General features: G+C 41.6%; 1 pseudogene; it reads right to left on the bottom strand.

The window, feature by feature from the left end:
- LOC138353145 (carboxypeptidase N subunit 2-like) overlaps positions 1 to 24000 on the bottom strand; it is an 88936-nt pseudogene that overhangs the window by 64575 nt on the left and 361 nt on the right.

Below are 24000 nucleotides of genomic sequence, written 5' to 3'. Positions count from 1 at the left end.
CTCTTATTTAACCTGTTTCCATTCATTCTTCTCTGCTTTCTGCAATCCTTTCATCCCTCTTCCTAATCTTTCCTTTTCCATAATTCCTCATTTTCTCCCTACTCCTCCATTCCTCTTCATCTAATCATTATTTCTCACATCTACAGCATCTGATACCAACACAAATTTAACATGATTACCACAAACAAAAACATTGATACAACAACAGAAGACAAGAGACGAGCAAATACAATCCAATCTCACCACATGTTCAAAACATGTTCACATTATGTACAAAACATGTTGACATCATGTACGCAACATGTGAACACCATACACACTAGAAAGCCGCCAGAACATGTCAAAATTCGACTCCAGATGCGATCATCAACATAATCTCTCATTGTGCAAATAATTTAACATATTCCTGTCATGTATCTTTTTACCATGTCGTAGCTCAGTCGATCAAGGCAGCGTCTGAGATCCTCTCTGACGTAGGTTCGAATCCTCGTCACGGCCCTTGTGGATTTCTTCATTTGATGCATCACGCTATTGTGATTTCTGTGTGAACCTATCAATTACTTTCACTTAATTAAAATATATATATGCCAACAAAATCATAGCATCAAATTTGAAAAAAAACAAATGCCAACCATTCCGATGTTTTGGCTTTAGCAATAAAGCAAAAACAGCAAATTCAATATTCTTTCCAGACGGATAAAGTCGAAGGTATAAACCGTATATAAATATAAAGGTGAGAAACTGCAATGATGTTTGCTGCTCCGTTCCCAGCCCACCGGATTTCCCGTCGACTCCACTCCGAAAGGTGAAAAATAAAACTTTGAAGAGTATAATTGGTTCCTTTTGAATCTGTCGCCAGTCTGTGGTGGACGGCCGTTAACTTGAGCGGGCCCAGTCCGCATACGAAACACAGGAGGGTGAGGTGGTCGTCTGGTAGGGTGAGCTGGTCGTCTGGTAGGGTGAGGTCGTCTGGTATGGTGAGGTCGTCTAGTAGTGAGGTGTTCGTCTGGTAGGGTGAGCTGGTCGTCCTCTAGGATGAGGTGATCGTCTGGTAGGGTGAGGAGGTCGTCTGGTAGGGTGAGCTGGTCGTCCTCTAGGGTGAGCTGGTCGCCTGTAGGGTGAGTTGGTCGTCTGGTAGGGTGAGCTGGTCCCCTGATAGAGTGAGGTGGACAATTGGTAGGATGACCAGCTCACCCAACTATATAGAGTATATATATACCTCACCCTAGTACATATACTTGTATATGTAGGTGTATATATATATATATATATATATATATAGTTACATTTTTCTCAGGCATCTGCAAGCGACCAAGGAAAAGCCTTTTAATGCTCTTAAATGCGACGTGTTTTCTCTGTAGAATGGTCGTAATACCAACTAAAGGACTGCTATAACCAGCAGCAGTAGCAGCAGCAGCAGCAGCAGCAGCAGCAGCAGCAGCAGCAGCAGCAGCACCAGCAGCAGCAGCAGGAAGTGGAAGAAGTATTCACAATCTGAAGCAGCTTGAAAAAGGGTTCAAGACTTCAGAGAGCTCTCCTTTACGTTCATAGATTTGGAATGGCCTCTATTTTTTTCGAATTGTATTACTTTTATTATTGTAGTTACGAGTTGTATTATTATTATTAGTGTTATTATTATTAGTGTTATTATTATTAGTGTTATTATTATTAGTGTTATTGTTTTTATTATTATTATTGTTAATGTATTTGTTATATATATCTAGTCAGAGTTACCAATACTGTATTACAACTCTCTACTCTAATGGCTAAGGGAGTACCTAAGCAACAGAAGACAGCGAGTCACTGTGAGAGGTGAGGTCTCAGAGTGGTGAGGCGTCACCAGTGGAGTCCCGCAGGGGTCGGTTCCTGGACCTATACTGTTTCTGATATGAAAATGATCTCCCAGAAGGCATAGAAACGTTCCTCTCAAAGTTTGCTGATGATGCAAAAAATATGAGGAGGATTAAGACAGAGGAAGATAGCAAGAGGCTGCAAGATGACTTAGACAAACTGAAACAATGGTCCAACAAATGACTACTAAAGTTCAACCCAAGTAAATGTAAGGTAATTAAAGTAGATGGATGGAACAGGAGGCAAGACAAAGGGTACCGAATGGGAGACGAAATCCTCTACGAAACGAACAGAGGAAAGATCTAGGAGATGATAACGCCGAACCTGTCTCCTGAAGCCCACATCAAAAGAATATCATCAGCTGCGTATGCAAGGCTGGCTAACATCAGATCAGAATTTATAAACTTGTGTAAGGAATCATTGAGAACCTTGTATACCACATATGTGAGACTACTCTTGGATCATGCGGCTCCACCATTGAGTTCATACATTGGCAAGCATTAGACGAAGCTGAAGAAGGTTCTGAGGTATGCTACCAGACTAGTCCCAGAACTAAGAGGTATGAGTTACGAGGAAAGGCTGCGTAAATTGCAACTCACGTCGCTGAAAGACAGAAGAATACGGGGTGACATGATCACCACATACAAAATAATCAGTGGGATTGAATGATAGATAATAACAGATAATTTAGCATGGATAGTACTCGCAAAAGGGGACACAGGTAGAAACTGAGTGCCCAAATGAGCCACAGAGACATTAAAAAGAACTTTTCAGTGTCAGAGTAGTTAGTAAATGGAATGCTTTAGACAGTGATGTGGTGGAGGCTGACTCCAATACACAGTTTCAAGTGTAGATATGATAGAGCCCAATAGGCTCAGGAATCTGTACACCAGTTGATTGACAGTTTAGAGGCGGGACCAAAGAGACGAAGCTTTCTGGTCCCGTATAAAAACACTATATAACAACAGTATATTACAGAGCTTTTATAACATAGTTTTAAAACTCAGAATTACAACACTATCACAACAAAAGCTGTATCACAACACTGTCGTAACAAACATTGTGTTATAGCTGCATAACAACACTGTATCTCAATCCTCTATACTCCCCAACTGTATTACAACACTACAATTAAACACAGTCTTACATCTCTGTATAACTTCAATGCATTACAACACAGTATTAAAAGAGTTACATACCTGCATCACATCAGTCAATTGCAACAGTGCATTAGAACCTTGCATCATACCATTGCATCGTAACAGTATAAGATGCATCGCTGTAATACACCTTTGTGATGCAGGGCTCACAACAGGAATCACGCAGAGTAAACAGTGCGTTGAAAAAAACGTAGAAAAAGTCATACAAAAATAATAGAAATAAAATATCTTCGCTGTTGGGTTGGATTTTCATTAGGTGTAATCCAGTGCTGTAATGGACACCCCAAAAAAAGTGGATCTCGTTCTGCTCGTGCAACAGCGGATAGACAGGACAGAAGCAAGATAGAAGGAGAACCATCGGGGAAAGTGCCAAGTCATTACGACTATATATATCACTTGAAAGGGATCAGGATAAGGATTAGGGGTGGGACGGGGGGGAATGGAATGGTGCCCAACCACATAGACGGTAGGGGATTGAACGCCGACCTGCATGAAGTGAGACTGTCGCTATACTGCCCTGCCCAAGTGGTTGGGCAAGCAAGAGATATATAAAACACATTTAAAGAAATATTTGTTTACTTTGGAAATCATGAAGCCAACTAGTTGGATTGATCGGTACAGCATGATCTCGCTTTTTTACAAGTCGGCGTTCGATTCCCGATGGTCCATGTGGTTGACCTTCATTCCCTCCCTCCATCCTATCCCAGATCCTTATCCTCATAACCATTCCGTGTGCGACAAAATTGTACTGGCTTAACCCTTTCTCGTGATAATTTTAATTTCGGAATCTCGACTCCCTAGAATGAATGAGAGGAGAGTTAGTCGAAGATAATTGGATCCACCGATTTATTGGGATCAAATAATCAAATGAGTCGAATGTCGCTGCATTTGACGACCAAAAGCTACAAGAGGCAGGTCCCAGGAACTTACACTCGACCCTACAGTTACAATTAGATGAGAACAGTTTTCTTAACATAAATTTCTACAAGAACGCACAATGTAAACTCATTTGCTTTTCACAGTCACTCATCCAGTTCGAATTACTCGTGCTGGAAAGATAATTTTGTTTCTGGAGTTCCGAGGTTGTGAACTGCTTTCAGACTGATGCAAATCTATTCCAGCAAGCCGAGGTTATCGCTCCTTTTCACCCTCTCACCGTTGATTGGTTGCCCCGGAGTTGGGTGCATCCAATCAAAGCTGGTTTTACTGCCACCTCGCTGCCAGACAACTGATAGTCCAGCACGCATCATTCCTATTGCTTCTCTAAGATAAAATCCTTTACTATGATGCTTTTAAATCATTATATCTATCTTTTGCTGGTCAGGCAAATGTTCCAGTCACATGCAATAAACATTAAACCAAAACTTTAATACACGTTATTTCTTCCGGTCAGTTCGTAAATCATTTGTTAACCTGATTGGTAACTGATTGGTAAGTCATTTAAGGGAAAAAATGGTGTAGGGGAACGTAACTCTCAGAGGGTGCAAACGATCTTATTCATAGGTGGTGAGTAGGTCTTTATTATATTATGACCTATTCACCCTGTTAAGGGTGAACCCTTTCTCGTGATAATTCAAAGACCTATTCACCCTGTTAAGGGTGAATAGGTCTTTGAATCATGAAGAGTAAACATATAGCCTTTTCTGAAGCTTGGCTCCTAAGAAACATGACAAAGGTCATGTATCCAATAGTCAAAGTGACTATTAGAAAACATTAGTTTTCACTATTAGAAAACACATGACTATTAGAAAACACAAAACTATTAGAAAAATTATTAGGTCATGTCTAATAGTCAAAGTGACTATTAGAAAACATTAGTTTTCACTATTAGAAAACACATGACTATTAGAAAACACAAAACTATTAGAAAAATTATTAGGTCATGTCTAATAGTCAAAGTGACTATTAGAAAACACTGAGGCCATATAGATTTCACAAACCAGGCACTACCCACTGAACCAAGATGAGCCTGCATGTCCTGGTTCAGTCGGTAGTGCTTGTGTCTAGTCAATGGATGCGGGATCGATCCCCCAGTGAACTTCAGTATTTAATCGCGGGGACATTACGTTCTGATTTCATTTCGATATTAAATATTAATTAAATAAGTAATTAATGTAGTTTATAATGAAATAAAATAATTCAATTCTGACTTCCAATTAAATATGATTCCTAAAATGTTGATTGCTAAGCATTTTATTAGAAAGCGTATTAGAAAGATTTAGTACAAAGTATTTCTTTTCAAGTCAATGTACTTTCATTGACATTTATACGTAATTCTAAACATTTTTTTTCCAAGTTGAGTCACAAGTTGGGTCATACTTCATATATGGAAAAACGTTAATCAGCAAATGTACTCGTTCAGGGAGTTTACGATGTCGTTCGGAAGCCGGAGGGATATTCCCAGAGAGCGGAGAGAGAGAGAGAGAGAGAGAGAGAGAGAGAGAGAGAGAGAGAGAGAGAGAGAGAGAGAGAGAGAGAGAGAGAGAGAGAGAGAGAGAGAGAGAGAGAGAGAGAGAGAGAGAGAGAGAGAGCTACTATCTGTTTGGTATCATCCAGTTCTCTGTAAAGGTGTATTAAGATACGTCGACGAGGCAGGCTGCAGCTTTTATGTGGGTCTAATAAGAGATGGAGAGGAGGGAATGGCGAGGAAGATGGAGATAGGGATAACAAATAGGTAGAGGGAACTTTGATGGACGCGTGGTGGTAGGGAGGTGGGATGGGGGGAGGGGGGTTAAAGATGGTGGTTGTGGGGAATGTGGAGTAATGTCAGTCGTGGTGGTGGGGTGGTAGTGGCATGGGCTTAAATATATGGTAGTTTTGAGCGGAGGTTAAAGATGGTTTTTTGGTGAGGTAGAGATAGGGGGTGGGGGGGGGGGGTTGGAGATGGAGGTTGTGGTGGCGGTGGGGAGTGGGAGTTGCACATGGTAGATAAGAGAGGAATAGACGGAGATTGAGCTGGGGAGGATAGTGATGGTAAGGGAGATAGAGAAGTGTATCTTAATACTCCTTGAAAATGATGGTGGGCGAGGCGGTTGTGATGGTGAGAAGGTTATAGAAGTGTTGTTGAAGATGATGGGAAGTGTAGTGATGGAGTTGATGGTGATGATGATCCCTCATGGGGCTAATAGAGTTCAGTTCTAGCAAGTGCAAAGTAATAAATCTAGCTGCGAGATTTCGGAGACCAGGCGATAGGTATCACATGGCGATAGAAAATCCGATTCGAATCGTACAGAGAAAGAGACATGGGGGATGATATTACCCTTAACCTATCATCTAAAGCCCACATCAATAGGATATCATCAGCGGCGTTCGAAAGATTGGCAAATATAAGAACTGTCTTCATGAATGTGAAGAGAGTCGTTCAGAATCCTGCTTATCCTGAGAGGCGGAACCTAAGAGCCGGGGCTCATCCCACGCAAATACAAGTAGGTAAGTTCAACTAGGTAGGTAGTACGCGCCCACGAACGCACGCACGCACATCTTCCAAGGCATTCTCCGCATCAGGCTACAATAAATTTATTCTCAGAGAAGCACATTCGCCAAGAATAAATGGGAAAGCAGAATAAGTCCGCAACAGCCAGTGCCAATAAGGAAGACGCTCTCTGCCTTCACGACTGAATCCACCAAAAAAATCATTTCAAATCCTTGAAAATCCAGGGAGGGAGGGAGGCAGGGAGGGAGGGAGGGAGGGAGCGAGGACTGGAGGGTATTAGGGAAGGGGTTAAGGAGGGAGGGCTAGGAAGGGAGGGAGCGAGGGATAGGGTGGTAGGAAGGGGACATGTAAAGATGAAAAGCAGAGGAATGAGAGAGGAATAGATGAATACAGGAAAGATATAGAGAGGGAAGGAGAAAAGATAAAGAGATATGGAAGAGCAGTGGGAGCAAAGGAGGGTGAGAGTGGGATGGAGGAGACAAGGAGAGAAGGAAGAAGGAAAGGTGATGTGAAGTAAAGGTTGGAAAATTAGCGTGAACATTAGATAGAGAATTCAATTAAGAAGACAGGCCGGGAAAGATAGGTGAAAAGCTAATAAGAATATACAGGATAAAACAGAGGAAGTAGCAAGATGTCGAGTGACCGAGGAATGAAACAAACAAAAGAGACGAAAAGTGTGAATTTGTCCCACAATAGGTGTGGCAACTGTCTATGCAATCTTTCTGTCTGTCTGTCTTATTATACATTAGTTTCCCTCTCTCCCCCTGACCTTTTTCTGTCTCTGTGTACCTCTCTCTGTCTCTCTGTCTCTGTCTCTCTCTCTCTCTCTCTCTCTCTCTCTCTCTCTCTCTCTCTCTCTCTCTCTCTCTCTCTCTCTCTCTCTCTCTCTCTCTCTCTCTCTCTCTCATGAAGGGATAGACCCAAGCAAATCCCGGACACGCTGGCACCAGGCACTGTTTCCTCTCTAAATATGAAAAATGGACAACTTAGAGAAGGGTTTCAGGGCGCGCCTCGCCAATTTTTCCTATGAAATTGGTAAGCTCTTTCGAGAAATAAAGTTTTTCTTTAATTTCTTGTGCCAGCTAACAGAGGCAAATGAGTAGTTTATTTGCAGATAACTTCTATAGCTATCTCTATTTATTATTAGCTATTAGATTACAACTAATAATAATAATAATATTATTATTATTTTGATTGATATTGGATAACATTTATCTGAATAAAAATGACGGTGTTGGTTAAGCTCTCTCTCTCCCCTCTTTCTCTCTCTTTCTCTCTCTCTCTCCCTTCTCTCTCTCTCTCTCTCTCTCTCTCTCTCTCTCTCTCTCTCTCTCTCTCTCTCTCTCTCTCTCTCTCTCTCTCTCTCCCACAAACCAAAACACACAACCCTCCCACAAAAGCACAGTCAAGCCCATAGCTTTCATTTCACATAGTCACAATCATGCAGATAATTGGTCGTCCTATAGGAGTTGAGATAAATATATCCATGCATCTATATGAAAATAATAACCCTCTATTTTGAAAATAATATTAAATGTAGACGGTGTTTCGATCCCAACGCAGGATTCTCTTCAGCAGTCTGCTGAAGAGGATCCTGGGATGGGATTGAAATATACAGTCTACTTTTCCTCATCTTTTCAAAATAGTGGGTTATTATTTTCAGTGATTAATGAGATATAGCACTTCTTTCTCATCTATATCTATATGTATGGCTTGGAGACCATTCGCCTGTTTCATGTTGAAGGCTTAGCGCGGCCCGAGTATATATATTAAGGTTTGACGAAAAACTGGCCCTAATTTGCACCACGAGTGTTGTCGGGAATTGATCAGTCATGTCTGATGCTGTGCTAGGCTTGCGTTACAGTCTGACGCTGTACTAGTCTTGCGTCATAGTCTGACGTTGTGCTATTCTTGCGTCATAGTCTGACTATGCTGGTCATGTATTATATCGTACTCTATGCTGGCCTACCTTACCTTGAAGTTACCTTGAGGTGCTTCCGGGGCTCAGCGTCCCCGCGGCCTGGTCGTCGACCAGGCCTCCTTTCCGATCTGTCCTTAATCTCACAAACTATGTTATATCATCCAGTTTGTCATTGTTACAATAAACAGATTACGTTAGTAATCTGTTTATGTCTGTTTTCTTTATGTAATCTGTTTATTTTTGTTTCATTTGCGTAATATGTTGATGTTTACGCGAATAACGCATCTTCTCTCCGGCGTCATCTCCTGGGAGACGAAGCATTCTCCTCAGCTTTGCAAAAAAAAAGGGACAGTGAAAGCACTGCTAACAAAATAATTGTCACTTTGATGTTCAGAACTCTATAATTAGCTACCAAGTTGGCGGACGCTGAGGTCTGGACAGTATTTACAACTCTTGAGGCATGATATGTCTCAAAATTTATGAGGCATGATATATGTAGACCCAAAATTTAGAGTCTTTATGGTAAAACTGGCCACTACCTAGAGTGCAACTACAGTTAATCCAGCAACTAAAATATGCTAATAAAAATCTTATAAAAAATGCTGATTACAAAAACAATAATAACATTAATAATAATAATAAAACAAATATATCCTAATAAATGCAGAATAATTTAAGAGTGGCAACTTTTCCATTAAATCTCCCTAAAATCCTATTAATATCCAGGAGAACCCACTCTGAAATCCTCCTACAAAGCAAAAAAACTAAGTAGAAATCGAAACAATGGCCCATAAAAGAGCACAAATTCTCTTAAGAACAAGTAAACACTTAGATTTCCCTTTAGAAGCAAAGGTAAACAAGACAATTAATCTCCACCCCCTTCTCGCGAAGCCGGCAAGATTCGGAATGTTATCCTTCCTCTAAAGAAGTTAAGGGTCCGGACTGAAGATCAGTGTTCCAGCCACAGCGAAACATTTTGCTTGGGACGAGATATATATGCCTCGCTGGAGGATTCGTAAATAGGAGGTAAGATCCCTTCTAATAGCCAAGGCAGTGTATGTCCGCAGGTGGAAACAGTGGTGGTCGGGGAACTGAACTCTGTTTCACTGTTTGTGTCTTTCATCCCAGTTTCGCTTCTAATTTCTCATATTCTAAAGTGAAGATTTTCTATTACAATCCTGTAATGATTGCTAGAGTAATTTGTTCCTCCGAAGATTACTCGTAAGACCAAGTCAGGATTCTTCGAATCTAAGGTGAAGATTTCTAGAATGATCCTTAGAAGATTTCTAAGGATCATTCTAGAATCTGATGAGGATTCTGAGTATGCCTCAATTATAGATTCCTAACCTGACCATGATAGAGGTCCCAATATACCTCTGTTAAGATACCTAATGTTATAATTATTCATGCTTCAGTTATTCTGTCTGCTCATAGCTTCTTTCTCTTGTAAACCTGTTTTAAAACCACCTGTCATGCCGTGTCTCAGGCATTAATAATAATATGTGACAACTATCAATTGTTTCAGGATTCGGGGAGTCAATCGCCAACATTTGTAAATGAAAAAATAATAAAATCCCTTTTAGGTTCATGTTTTACAATGACTTCAATAATATCCGAGATAGAGCGAAATTTGAATTCAAGCTATTCATAAGCAATAAGGAGAGGCCCGATATCATCATTAGTTTATCCTGGTCAATAGTACCCCCAATGGAACAGTGTCAAGCCTTCGAATGAGTGAAAACGCCTTTACAAGTCCATGGTAAGGGACGGGTTGACCGACTCGTGAAGCTTGACAGCAACAGTACCTGGTAAAAGGGATTCATTTAACAGTGTGGGTCGTTAAGGGTTCTCTTAATGATGATTCTAATTGGCCTCTGTACGGTCCTTGTGCTTGCTAGGAGGCCCAATAGGTCTGGAACTGCACAATTTCTAAGAACACAAACAAAGGATATTAATTCATGCACTCATTCAGCTATTCATTAATTTATTCATCCAACCATGCAACTATTCAACCATTCATCTAACTATCCATATGTTCATCCATTCACTTACCTCAGCTATTCATCCACATGTCCATCCATGCATTTATTGAAAATCATGCAATCACTTACCCATTTCGAAGTCCACCTATTCCATTCACCCAAATCTCCAACACACACACACACACACACACACACACACACACACACACACACACACACACACACACACACACACACACACACACACACACACCAATCACCGTGGACCCAAACCGAAGCTAAAGCATTTAAACCTATACTGTAATGTATATTTTCTCTGCCTAAAGCAGATACAAGGAAGTTCAAGAAAGAGGAGGAGGGAACGAAGATAGGACAGAGGGAAGAGACGAACAAGAGAACAAACAAGATAAAGGTAAGGGAAGAGCCCGAACTAAAGAAAATAAGACCAGGATGAGTGTAAGGGAGGAACAGCAAGGGAGATTAGAGAGGAATAGAAGGACGATGATTTAGGAACAGAAGGAAAGACAGAAAGAAACAGGATGAAAGTTAACAACAAGTGAGCAGATGAGAAGCAATGTAGTAATAGGGAAGAGAAAACAAAGTGTAAAGAGACAAGATAGAGAGAGAAAGAGAGAGAAAGAGAGAGAGAGAGAGAGGAGGTGGGGCTCGGGTACATTTGGGCTTTCTCTAATTGGAGGAAACGTTTAGATGGCGCAGTGTTATTAATTACTACCTGCTGGGTACCCTCTCTCTCCCTCCCTCCCTCCCTCCCTCCCTCCCTCCTCCCTCCTCCTCTTCCTCTCACTGAGTCTCTCACCCCATCTCTCACCCACCCCCCCAACCCCCCTCTCTCTCCACCACCACCACTACCACTACCACCTTCCCATCCCATCGTCTCCCTAATATTGTCATCCTGTCTAACTACCACAACCCACCCAAACGACCACCTTCGAAAGAACCAACCCAGTCAATTACCATTTCATCCCACTCCAAAAACCACCCTAACTGTCCCTCAGAATCACCCTAAACACTACCCTAAACCTCAGTCCCTTACCTAAACCCTTACTCAAACCAGCCCTGAAACCCTGAAATCATTTACACAACTCCCACACCCAAATTATCCATATCATTGTATTATTGTATTGATGATATTACTATTATCAATATTATCATTATTATTGATGTTACAATTGATGAGAGGATGATATTAACATCAACCCCCCTTCCCCTCGACCCTTCACTACCCTACCCAACTATCCCCCTATCCTTCTCCCTACCCACCTCTCCTCTACACTCTACCCGTCGTCGTAGACTGAAGTAGACAAAGAGTAGAAGAAATTGGGGAGAAAGAGAGAGGTAATAAACTCGAGGAATGCCAGAGCAGGTATGCACTTAGCTGCTTCTTGCCCCTGATGGTGACCCAGTTCCCCTGGCACCCGGGGCAAGAGGGAGGGGGCAGGGAGGAACAGCAGGGAGGTAGGGAGAAACAGCAGGGAGGTGGGGGAGAAACTGCAGGGAGGTGGGGGGAAAAATAGATAGTAAAGAGAATAGTTAGGGTGTGGAAAGTTCAAAGAGATAACGGAAAAAAAGAAGAAAGACGGGTGGAAAAGGATGGAAAAATGAGAGAGAGAGAGAGAGAGAGAGAGAGAGAGAGAGAGAGAGAGAGAGAGAGAGAGAGAGAGAGAGAGAGAGAGAGAGAGAGAGAGAGAGAGAGAGAGGGGACCTGAGAAAAACACAAGGAATAAGAGAGAAAAAGGTGGAAGAGGAAGTTGAAAAGGGACAAACATGGGAAAAGTTTCCCTCATTTGTTTGGCGTTTTCCAAACACAAAATTCATACCACAGCAACACACACACACACACACACACACACACACAGCAGCAAACACACACCTCAGCAACAAACACACACCACACTATTACAACTACTTACAAACTCTCAGCGGACAGTTCACAAAACTTTACTTCTTATTTCCCTCTTTTACGTAATTTTATTTTCAATTCACCGTCTCATATCCTGTTCCTTCCCCTTTGCTTAACCTTAGAGTCAACAGTGAATCGAATCGACATTTAGAGAGAGAGAGAGAGAGAGAGAGAGAGAGAGAGAGAGAGAGAGAGAGAGAGAGAGAGAGAGAGAGAGAGAGAGAGAGAGAGAGAGAGAGAGAGAGAGAGAGACAGAGACAGACAGAGAAACAGAGAGAGACAGAGAAAATAAACACAAGAGCAAGGGGATAATGAAATATATACAAACAGATACGAGGAGAAAATTAATTATTGCAACCATAGACTTCCAAGGCAGGATGGGACACGTCTCCCAAAATTAACTTGGCGACAAAGAAGTTGTTGTAATTAGAATAAGCTGGATTAAACCTTGGGGACGCAGGACCTTCCTGGCAACACTTGGGTGAGGTCAGAGGAGGAGGAGGAGGATAAAGAAGAAGAAGAAGATGTTGAAGAAGGTGAAGAAGGTGTAGGAAGAGAAGGAGTCGAAGGAGGTGCTATTGTTTGGTTGGAGGTGAGGACTGAGAGAATCACAGATAACTCTGAATAAAAAAGAGAATGAGAGAGTGACAGAGAAAAGAGATACAGAAACAAAAAAGAGAGCCGGAGATAGAACCAGTGAAGGTAGATAGATAGATAGATAGATAGATAGATAGATAGATAGAGAGAGAGAGAGAGAGAGAGAGAGAGAGAGAGAGAGAGAGAGAGAGAGAGAGAGAGAGAGAGAGAGTGTGTGTGTGTGAGAGAGAGAGCAGCATATAGATCTCATTGACGGTATAACCGTGACCTGAGAGACAAAGATCTTATTGACAGTAACACTGTATCCAGAGAGACAGAATGACAGACAACTGCGACTGACAGGACAGCTGGAACCTGGGAACGACAGAATGACATGCAGCTGCCGCAGACCCAAAGCAGCAGCAGCCAGGGATAAGCAGAATAACAGAGAGAGACAGAGCAAGACCCAGATACCCATCACTGGCCGGACTCTGTAATATATTTATATTTAGAAGAGTATCCCTAAGCAGGTGAAGATTGAAGGGAGGAGAGAGAGAGAGGAGAAGCGGAGGTAGGGAATAGGGAAGTGAAAGAGAAAAATAAAAGGTTGGAAGAGTGGCATAAGAAGGTGAAGATGGTAATAGTTTTTTTAATATTCTCTGGAATCCCTTACATCTCATGGGATCCCAAACCTTCTCTGTCATCACAAACATTCCATAGAATCCCCAACATCTTATGTAATCGCCAACATCCTATGTAATCCCTTAACATCATCACATCTACTTGTCTTTCAGAGATAATCAATTCATATAGTTCTGACCATCATCTATTTTATCACATTCAGAACCTTCTTTGTTCATTATACATTACTGTATCCATTATACATAATGTATCTATGTATTCATTTCATATTGATGAATAGTGCAGAGCTCATCTTTACCATCAGCTGGGAACACAGCAATATATGCTAAATAAATTTTCAGCTGTACTGAGTCGAGGAACATTACATTATACATACATTATACATTTTTATGTACTGACTCCAGAATGTATTTCATTATACATTAATTTATGAAAGCAGAAAATTATTAGTAAGCTTTTGAAGTAGTTCCTTTCAATGACAGTTCAGTCGCAGGTCCGCTGTTCCTGGAAGCAGAGGCTGTGTTTGATAGATTGTTGAGTGTGAGGTGGTTTTGATGTGCGAGTGTGAGTGTAGGGGCTCTAAGAGGGTCTTTGTGTAGAGTGTGTGAGTGTGAGAGGGCTCTATGCGTGTCCTAGTGTAGAGTGTGAGTGTATCAGGGCTCTAAGTTTGCCCTAGTGAATGAGTGTGTGTCAATGCTATAAACATTGACCTCCGTATAGCTCTTTATATATATTTGGTCTATTTTGATTGTTAAAACAATCTCATTGTTGTGGACTGTGTGTTTGTTCATTAGCCACAGTTTTGGACACCTCGACGGAGTGATTGGAAGTTATTCCCAGTCTCTTCCTCTTCTCAGAATTTTTCTCTTGAACATGACTCTCACTCTCTCTCTCTCTCTTCTCACTCGTCTCTCCTCTTATTCTTCTCTTTTCTCACTTGTCTTTCCGCTCCCTCAGATCTACTTACTTTCCTGTGTTAACTTTCTTAGCTCTAATCTCCTCTGTATTTAAAATTCTCCGTTTGAATAGTAACTCTCTCTCTCTCTCTCTCTCTCTCTCTCTCTCTCTCTCTCTCTCTCTCTCTCTCTCTCTCTCTCTCTCTCTCTCTCACACACACACAGAAAGCCATTTCTGCCTTTACTCTCTTCCATCTCCCTCCTTCCATTACCCTGGTCATTTATTCATTTTTATCCTTTTACCTCATCTTACATTATTCCTCTCCTCCTACATTTCATTCCCTTCTCTCACCCATAAATCATCACTTCCCTGGGCACGTAAACACACACACACACACACACACACACACACACACACACACACACACACACACACACACACACACACACACACACACGTATTACAGTATGAGAAATGGTTAGTAGAATTCAAAACCAGTAAGTGTAAAATGATAAACGTAAGAACGATGGGAGAGTTTTCAAGCAGGAACAGTACTCACCGGGGAGGAACGACCTCCATGAAACAACTTACAAATATGACTGGAAAAGGATAACATGAGCGGTGTTCCTGTACCTGGTGGACGTCAGAAGAAGCTCCTTGATACCAGTCTTAGCATATGTTGCCAAGACGTTAAGCCTTCACCTCAAAAAAGCACATAAAGAAACCTGAGAAAGTATAGAAGTTTGAAACCAGGCTCGTACGAGTAATACGTATGAAGGTAAACGGAGAAAGTTTGAAGGAACTGGGCAAAGTAGCTATAAAAAGGAGAGAGAGAGAGAGAGAGAGAGAGAGAGAGAGAGAGAGAGAGAGAGAGAGAGAGAGAGAGAGAGAGAGAGAGAGAGAGAGAGAGAGAGAGAGAGAGAGAGAGAGAGAGAGAGAGAGAGAGAGAGAGAGAGAGAGAGAGAGAGAGAGAGAGAGAGAGAGAGAGAGAGAGAGAGAGAGAGAGAGAGAGAGAGAGAGAGGGGAAGAAAGAGAAATAGAGTGAGAAAGAGGAAGAGAAAAGAGAAAGACGGAGAGAAAGAGAAAAATAAAGATAAGATAAGATAAGAGAAGAGAAGAGACTTATGATAGTAACATCAAAGTGTTGATAAACTAGAAGTAAACACAGATGTTTACATTCAGTAACAAAGTAAACAGTCAACATGTGAGTGGAAAGAGTCCACTCAGATGACACACACACACATACACGAAGTGAATGAGTAGAGGAGGCAGTAGGAGCCACCTTCATTGACATTTTAACAAGCAGATATGTTTGGAAATATGTAGAAGAGGAATCATTGCATATAAAACTACTGGTAGCTGGGATGACCGGACCCAAGAAATGGAGCTCGACCCTGGAGATACAGATATATGAGTATATCTCCTTCTTCTCCTCCTCCCACAAACATTAGTCTCTCTCTTTTCCCATCTCCCATCTTCCTCTTCACAATATCTTCTTGCCTTCGCATCTCATTTCCTTTCTCCATCTCTGACTTGCCCAACAGTTTCCGAGAGCTCCCACGGAGCCGAGGGGAGGGCTGGGGGCGGCATTATGCTCCTCCCACAGTATAGTCCATCCACAAAAGGGAAATTTCCTTTTTTTTATTCGTTTTTTTCTTTGTCGATATCCGGACCAGATTCGTCTCTCTGTAGTCGGCCTTGACCTCCTTTTGTGCCGGGGGTGGGGTGGTGTTTGTGTGTGTGTGTGTGTGTGTGTGTGTGTGTGTGTGTGTGTGTGTGTGTGTGTGTGTGTGTGTGTGTGTGTGTGTGTGTGTGTGTGTGTGTGTGTGACTATGGGCTCACCATAGCCCGTGCTACTTTGAATTTTTGTTTCGAGTTTCTGAATTTTTTAAGTAATAACAACAGTTTGTGTGTGTGTGTGTGTGTGTGTGTGTGTGTGTGTGTGTGTGTGTGTGTGTGTGTGTGTGTGTGTGTGTGTGTGTGTGTGTGTGTGTGTGCACGTACTCACCTAGCAGTTTCAGTGAAGTCTGAGCTTCAGCTCTTGGACCCAACCTCTCGACAGGTGTATATCTTTTTGACCACGTTGTACTCTGTCATTTATGCATTAAAAAACAGTGCATTGAATTTGCCTTCATCTCTGGAAAAATTATTTATAACATCCTTGTGCATTTTCGGTAATAAATGTCTTTCTCTGCTAAGTCAATTCCCAAAGATAATTTTTATGTAGTGACCACGTCTCCCCATCGTTCCAACACTATTTCATCCACACCATACTCATCCTCTCCCCCACACCACGCCCTCCCCACCACATCATAACCCCACCTCCACACACACACACACACACACACACACACACACACACACACACACACACTACACACACACACACACACACACACACACACACACACACACACACCACACTCCCTTCTTTTCTCCTTTGAAATTTTATTAAGAAATTTCAAGAAGACGACTGTCAGAATTGTGGGGCATTCGTCGCTGCCTTCGTTAGTAAAGCTTCAAGATGCAGGACATCAGGAAGATGCTGGTGTGTCGTCTCTCCTCGTCAGCAGACCTTGTGATCAGCAGTGACCCTTTCCTAATTTTAACCTTTGATGTTATTCAGCTTTCACAAACCCGTAAATCTTTGAATTTTTCTTCCCTAAGGCAATTATGTCTACTTGACTTTTGATCCTTCCTCTCTCCATCTCTTGCTTTACAAGTCAATCTCTTTCCATTACTGTTTGAGTAAATGCAATGGACTCGATCCTGCACCGCTGATCTCTCCAGGGACTCGCACAATACTAAATCATGATGATCTCTGAAGTATAGCCGGTCGGCCGAGCGGACAGCACGCTGGACTTGTGATCCTGTGGTCCTGGGTTCGATCCCAGGCGCCGGCAGAGAAACAATGGGCAAAGTTTCTTTCACCCTATGCCCCTGTTACCTAGCAGTAAAATAGGTACCTGGGTGTTAGTCAGCTGTCACGGGCTGCTTCCTGGGGGTGGAGGCCTGGTCGAGGACCGGGCCGCGGTGACACTAAAAAGCCCCGAAATCATCTCAAGATAACCTATACCTATCTCAAGATAGCAACCATAGGTACGGCAGAATTTCACCTCCCAGCATACGTCCTGAAAAAATCTGGTTCCCTCCCTACCCACGCCCTGAGTTACCCTCCTCCCTCAACCCCAAGCCCTAAGGCACCCCACTTCCCCAATACAAGCCCTGAGCCCCCCTCCATCACTCAACCACAAGCCGAAAACCCCCTCTTTTCCCCTTCCTTCCTTCCTGCACAAGTCGAGGGCCACCCTCCCTCTCACACTTTACTATTTATCAGCCAGTATTAATGCGAGAGCAGATAGATATTTCAATAGTTTTTGCTGAGTGACTTTGGCGAGGAGAGAGGAGGAGGAAGGGGGTGCATTTTGCCATCAGTGGTGAAGCTGACTTAAAGAGGTGATGCACTATCCGGCGTACGATGACCACAGAGAGAAGAGAGAGAGAGAGAGAGAGAGAGAGAGAGAGAGAGAGAGAGAGAGAGAGAGAGAGAGAGAGAGAGAGAGAGAGAGAGAGAGAGAGAGAGAGAGAGAGAGAGAGAGAGAGAGAGAGAAGTCAGAAATTATGTCTGCTACTTATTAAGATTCAAGATAATTATTTAGACCGTTGAAAACAGCGTGAATAATGATCCTCACTAGAGTGACTTTTCACTCTGGATGGGTTTCAGAAGATGGGGCCGAGTGCACACACACACATACACACACTCTGACTGTGTTTGACATTCGTGCCAGCTAAATCTCAATCATTAGGATAAACTGGCTCAACTAATCAGGAGAGGCAAAACGGGTTTTTGAACTTCGTATGTAAGGGAAGTGGAATGAGAAGTGAAGTAGGGGGAATCGGTCGTGTCATACCCCCATGCCAGGCAGAGCGGTGTAGTGATAGGATCGTACAGTGGTATATAACCCAGTCGAGGAATGACCCAATCATCGTCATAATATAACAGTGGAATGACCCAATTATCGTCATGAAACAGCAGTAGAATGACCCAATAATGGAATAATCCAACTGTGTCATGATCCAACAGCAGAATGATCCAATAATCGAGGAATGACCCAACCATCGTCATAATATAACAGAGGAATGACCCAATTATCGTCATGAAACAGCAAGTAGAATGACCCAACAATGGAATAATTCCAACTGTGTCATGATCCAACAGCAGAATGATCCAATAGTGTCAGAATCCAGCAGTGAAATGAGCTAGTCAATAATACAGGCTAGGAGTGGAATGACAATGACATATGGTCTAAGAGTAGTATGATTAACAGTACCATGATTCGTAATAAAAATGATCCAACAGGACCCTGATCGAGTAGTGGAATGCCAAAGCATGAGCCAGGACCAGCGCCCAGTAGTGGAATGACTCCCAGGATCCAGTAATGGAATAACCCAACAGTGGAATAGTGCAGAATTACCAGGCAGCGTAATAGGCCACCTGTGGAATGAGCCAACGGTACCCCTGACATAGAGGTGCAATGTCCCAATAGAGCCTTTGGAAAGCAGTGGAATGAGCTGATAATAAAAGCCTCATCAGGATGTCAAGAGCTGAGTGGCGACCCCTCAAGCACAATCCTGCCTACCTCAAAGGGTCGATCAGGAGAGGAAGGAGGAGGAGGAGGAGGATGAGAGTTGATCATCAATCAGTAGTCAATCACCGGCCTATCCCCAGGGTAATCTCGACAATCAGAACGGGTTATTGCCAGCCACTGACATGACCTTTGGAAGCCCCTGTTGCTAGAAAGAGTAACTGGTTCTAGGTATCGTGATTCGGAGTGGCGTCATCTTACCGACAAGCCAATCAGAACGAGTCACAACGCATACATCAAAATGATTCATCGTGCGAAACATCTCCCCCAGCAAGATTATCACCACGACCAAAAGCGATATGACATCAACTAAGCAATCAGAAGCGTTAACCGAACCGGGGCCAGTCGACGCGTCCTGAGTAACCTCAACAATCAGAGCCAAATTACCGCCAAGCGTCAATGCCAATCAGGGAAACCCCCCGTGCGTAATCAGAGCGAATTACTGCCAGGCGTCGACAGAACTGTCAATAGATACAAATCAAGTACATCAGTAGTGGCATTAGTCTCTCATTAACGAGAGAATTACGAAAGCTTAACGAGGGAGCCCAAACTGGCTCCATCTGCCCGTTAGTCTCGTTGTCAAGCGAGAGATCAGGTCGGTGATACTCTTTTTTTTTTCATAATGGGATGACCTAGTAACGAAAGCGTTTCAGGAACGATGTCATTTGTCAGGATGAAAAGGAAGAAAGGAATGAGGTAGGGAGAGAGGAATAAAGGAAGGGAGTAAGAGAGGAGGGAAGGAGAGAGGAAGGAGGGAGGAAGAGAGGGAGGGAGTATGGGAAGGAGAGAGAGGAAGGAACGAAGGAAGAGAGAGAGAGAGAGAGAGAGAGAGTCGAAGGGAGGGAGGGAGAGAGAAATGTAATGGAGGAATGAAGAAAGGATACAAAGGAGGGAAAAGAATGAGATAGAAAGGAAGGAACAAAAGAATGACCAATAGCAGAATGAAAGAGAATGAAGAAAGTAAAGAAATGGGGAATAAAAAAATCACGGAAAAGAAAGATTATGTAGAAAACCTTAAAGTAGAACCATTCATCGTGTTTCCTAGAAACCAAAATCAAAATCAAAATCACAATCCCACAAACCACACACTACACATTGGTCAAACTGGCCACTAAAACAGTACATCGCAGTTTGCACTATATATCCCCCCACCGGCCGAACTATGTTTCATAAATCATAGCGGCTCGCAAACTTGATGGGCCGTTCTGTTTTCTATCAGTGGGACCTCAGTTACGTTAGGTTTGGGTTAATGTAATACATCATTTATACTATGTTGTAACAGCTCGAGAGGAATAGGCTGGATAATTAGTCGTGGCTGGTAAGTTCTGGTTTGTTAGTAAATGCCTAAATGAAGTTTTTATTATATAAAAATTATAGCTTCTTGAAGACAATGAAAATACTTGAAGAGCGCCTAAGAATAGCGACTAAGAATAACGCCTAAGAATAGCGCCTAAGAATAACGCCTAAGAATAGCGACTAAGGATATATGAGTAATATTTTAATTTACAATGTTATAACTTTCCTAATCTAATGCAAGATTAATTCATCAAGACCTTCTGACACAAAATACAATGTAATTAACCAAATTACATGAATAACTTAAACACAAATTATATGAACATTATTTACTTATATTGCATAGAGCTAAATAATTTTTTTCAATGGGGTTTTCAATGGTTTCTTAGGTTTCTTTATGTAAATATTAACGAATATATGTAACCCATTTTGCTCCACTATTCCTTAAGATTCTGTTAAATGTAGAGACTCTGAATTGAGGCTAAAACTGTCGTTTGAACTTCTCCTTGAACCTCTAAAGTAGATGGGGTATTTCAAGGATTGTCAGGCAGTTTCTTTTATATATATATAACAACTAGATGGGCTGTTTGGAATGTATTTGGGGGAAAGACGAGTGAGAGATTTGGCCTAGAGTCACATTGCTTAGAGTGTCTCTTTCACTCAGTCTATGGCTTTGAGTGTGAGGTTTACTTTAAATATATACTTAGCGATGTGTATTTGTATATGTGATCGGCGTATTCGCTTGAAAATGCAAGGAATATTGAAAGTACCAGGAGTACTACAAGCACTAATTAGTATTAAGAGTGTCATGTGCACTTAGAACGCCCATATTAAGAGTGACATAATACTGAGAGTATCAGAAATACTGACAATACTTAATATCTAGAGTGCCAGGAGGGCCAAGAGTGCCACGAGGGCCAATAAAAAAGCTTGCATTCCCCCGAAACAAAATTACCAAAACGTGAACGGGATTAATACTTAAAATCAGATCACACTTTATGACGCGTTAATAAAACTTTAGTTATTAAAACAACATTTCTACAGCTATTACTCTTACTGGTACTAATAATAACAATAATACGAAAATAATAAAAAAAATAAAAAAATTACAATACTAATAATAATAATAATGATAAATATAATAATAATATATTGTAAATGAGAAACAATATTAGTAAAATTTAATTAACCGAAAAAAATAAAATGTAAATACAAAAATATAAATATATAAATACAAATAAAAATAAAAATAAATATATAAAAGGATTTAGGACATTACCAAATGCATATTTTGCTACATATTCGTAAAGGCTTAATGCTTTCTCCTAACAATTACCATACCATCTATTTACGCTTGGAAATAGACAGTTGATTCCCCATTGCAATAACCAAGAAGCGTATTAGACTAATCGAAATCTCTTTAACCAATAAATGACCATTGTCAGATGCAACAGTCGACTATATCCGAAATACTGCTAGGTGAACAGCGGCATCAGGTGAGCCTGAACACAGGATTGATCGCTTGTGAATTGATAAGCAGACTCGTGAGACAAAGAATGGTCCGAGATATCCTATACTCACATACGTATATGTGAGTATAGAATATCTATCGCTGTCTATTATAAATAGGCAGAGAAGGCGATCGCATAATGACTAGTTACACCATTACGACTTGCAGATTTACGATATCTGCATCGTATAGAAAATTAGTAAACAAAGGCTGAGAGGTACGCAACAGGAGTTTTTAAAGGAGGGAGACGGACTTACAGACAGACATACGTAAAAGTAACAGAATGAACGCTAATGATATACCTGGACGCTGAGGTTAAAAGCAAAACACCTCGGCTGAAAAGAGAGGGGAAAGAGGGGAAGGGAGGGAGGGGGGAGAAAGAGGGGGTAGGTCACACGAAGAGGGTGTGTGGGGGGTGTGGTGGGGGTAGGGGAAGATGGAAAGTTAACAAGGAGAAAACTATGGCAGAAGCTAAAAGTTTAAACAAAAGAGCTTGAAGAACAATTTGCCAAATCTCTCTCCCGTAAGTGGGTCAGGCTCACAGGGGTGACATATAGTGAGAATGTGAAGAGTGGTGTGAGGCGTGTTTGTGCGTGTGTGTGTGTGTGTGTGTGTGTGTGTGTGTGTGTGTGTGTGTGTGTGTGTGTGTGTGTGTGTGTGTGTGTGTGTGTGTGTGTGTGTATGTATGTGTGTATGTGTGTGTGTGTATGTGTGTGTGAGAGTAAACCTTACAACAAAACAAATGATCATTGAGTTGGCTGTTATCTCATATTGTACTAAATACTGACCAAATTAAAGCGAAATAATGTAGATTAAGTGAACAAAACGCTTCATAATCACCTACAAAACCCTCATCGAACGATAACTATGAGTTAAATAGTCAGCGAATATCTTTGCCAAAGTCTCTCTGATGAGTTCGAATACACAACCTATGATAACACGATAACCTATGATAACACGTGAATACTAATTATCTAAAAATCTAAATAGATAATCATGATAAATTTGAATGTCTCAACAATCAATAATTTATAATAAAACCATTTTAGAGAGCAGATAGTGAAGCATATGTTATTATGGTTATAAAAATAGATATTAAATAATAAATATTGACCAATATGATTAATTTAAAAAGTAATCATCATTGTATTAATGATGATTAATCTGTGTGGTGTGAACTGTGTATAATCGTCAATGATAATGATGATTAAAATTATTAAAATTATTCAATAGAATAAATATTAAACATTAACGGCAATCGACACGACTGTAATGGCCAGTTGATCAGACAGACTAATCATGTAACAACTGATCAAGGTAAGTCTAATTCATCAGTCCATTGGTAACAACTAATCAAGGTAAGTCTAATTCATCATTCCATTGGTAACAACTAATCAAGGTAAGTCTAATTCATCATTCCATTGGTAACAACTGATCAAGGTAAGTCTAATTCATCATTCCATTGGTAACAAATGATCACGGTAAGTCTAATTCATCATTCCATTGACCCATAAACACAACTAATCACGGTAACGAGACATGAGACATTTGCAAAGTTGCAAAGCTGATTTAACTCACAAGATAACCACAAAGGTTAATAACTTTATTTGGCTGTTAATGCGTTCTAACAACGAAATAACGCGATAAGCTTTGTGGTTACGTTGTTTGCTAGGAAGGCACGTGACTGCTTCCTTACCTGGAGGGTGAACGAGGGTCCGTCTGTAGCATGCCACAGTAAGGGACGATTGCCACTATCTTCCTCACTATCCAGCTGCGCCCTCAGCGGCTCTGACCACTTGAAGCCATGTTGCAGCTTCCATAGACAGCCCGTGGAAGCCTTGGCGTCAGTGGCAGCTTCACATCGGTGGAATCCTTGCATCTGTGGTCATCTCACATTCAAAAGGGAAGCCTCATATCCCCCCGTGGTAGATTAAAAACCTCCAATCCGCGCAAACCTTCACTACCGAAGAAATCTTCAGAGTCGCATATGGAAGCCTTATTTAACTGCACGGAAGCCTTCCATCTCTCGTCACCCGACATTCAAGCCAGAGGAAATTATTGATTTCAAATTGGTGGAAACCTCATGTCCAAGAAACCCCAACATCCAAGGAAGATGCACAAGGGCCTTTAAGAGTTGCTTGGGGCATCGTCTTCACACCACTTTC

This window comes from Procambarus clarkii, chromosome 6 (genome assembly GCF_040958095.1).
Source record: "Procambarus clarkii isolate CNS0578487 chromosome 6, FALCON_Pclarkii_2.0, whole genome shotgun sequence".
Classification (NCBI taxonomy): domain Eukaryota; kingdom Metazoa; phylum Arthropoda; class Malacostraca; order Decapoda; family Cambaridae; genus Procambarus; species Procambarus clarkii.
This window is presented reverse-complemented; position numbering and strand designations above follow the sequence as displayed.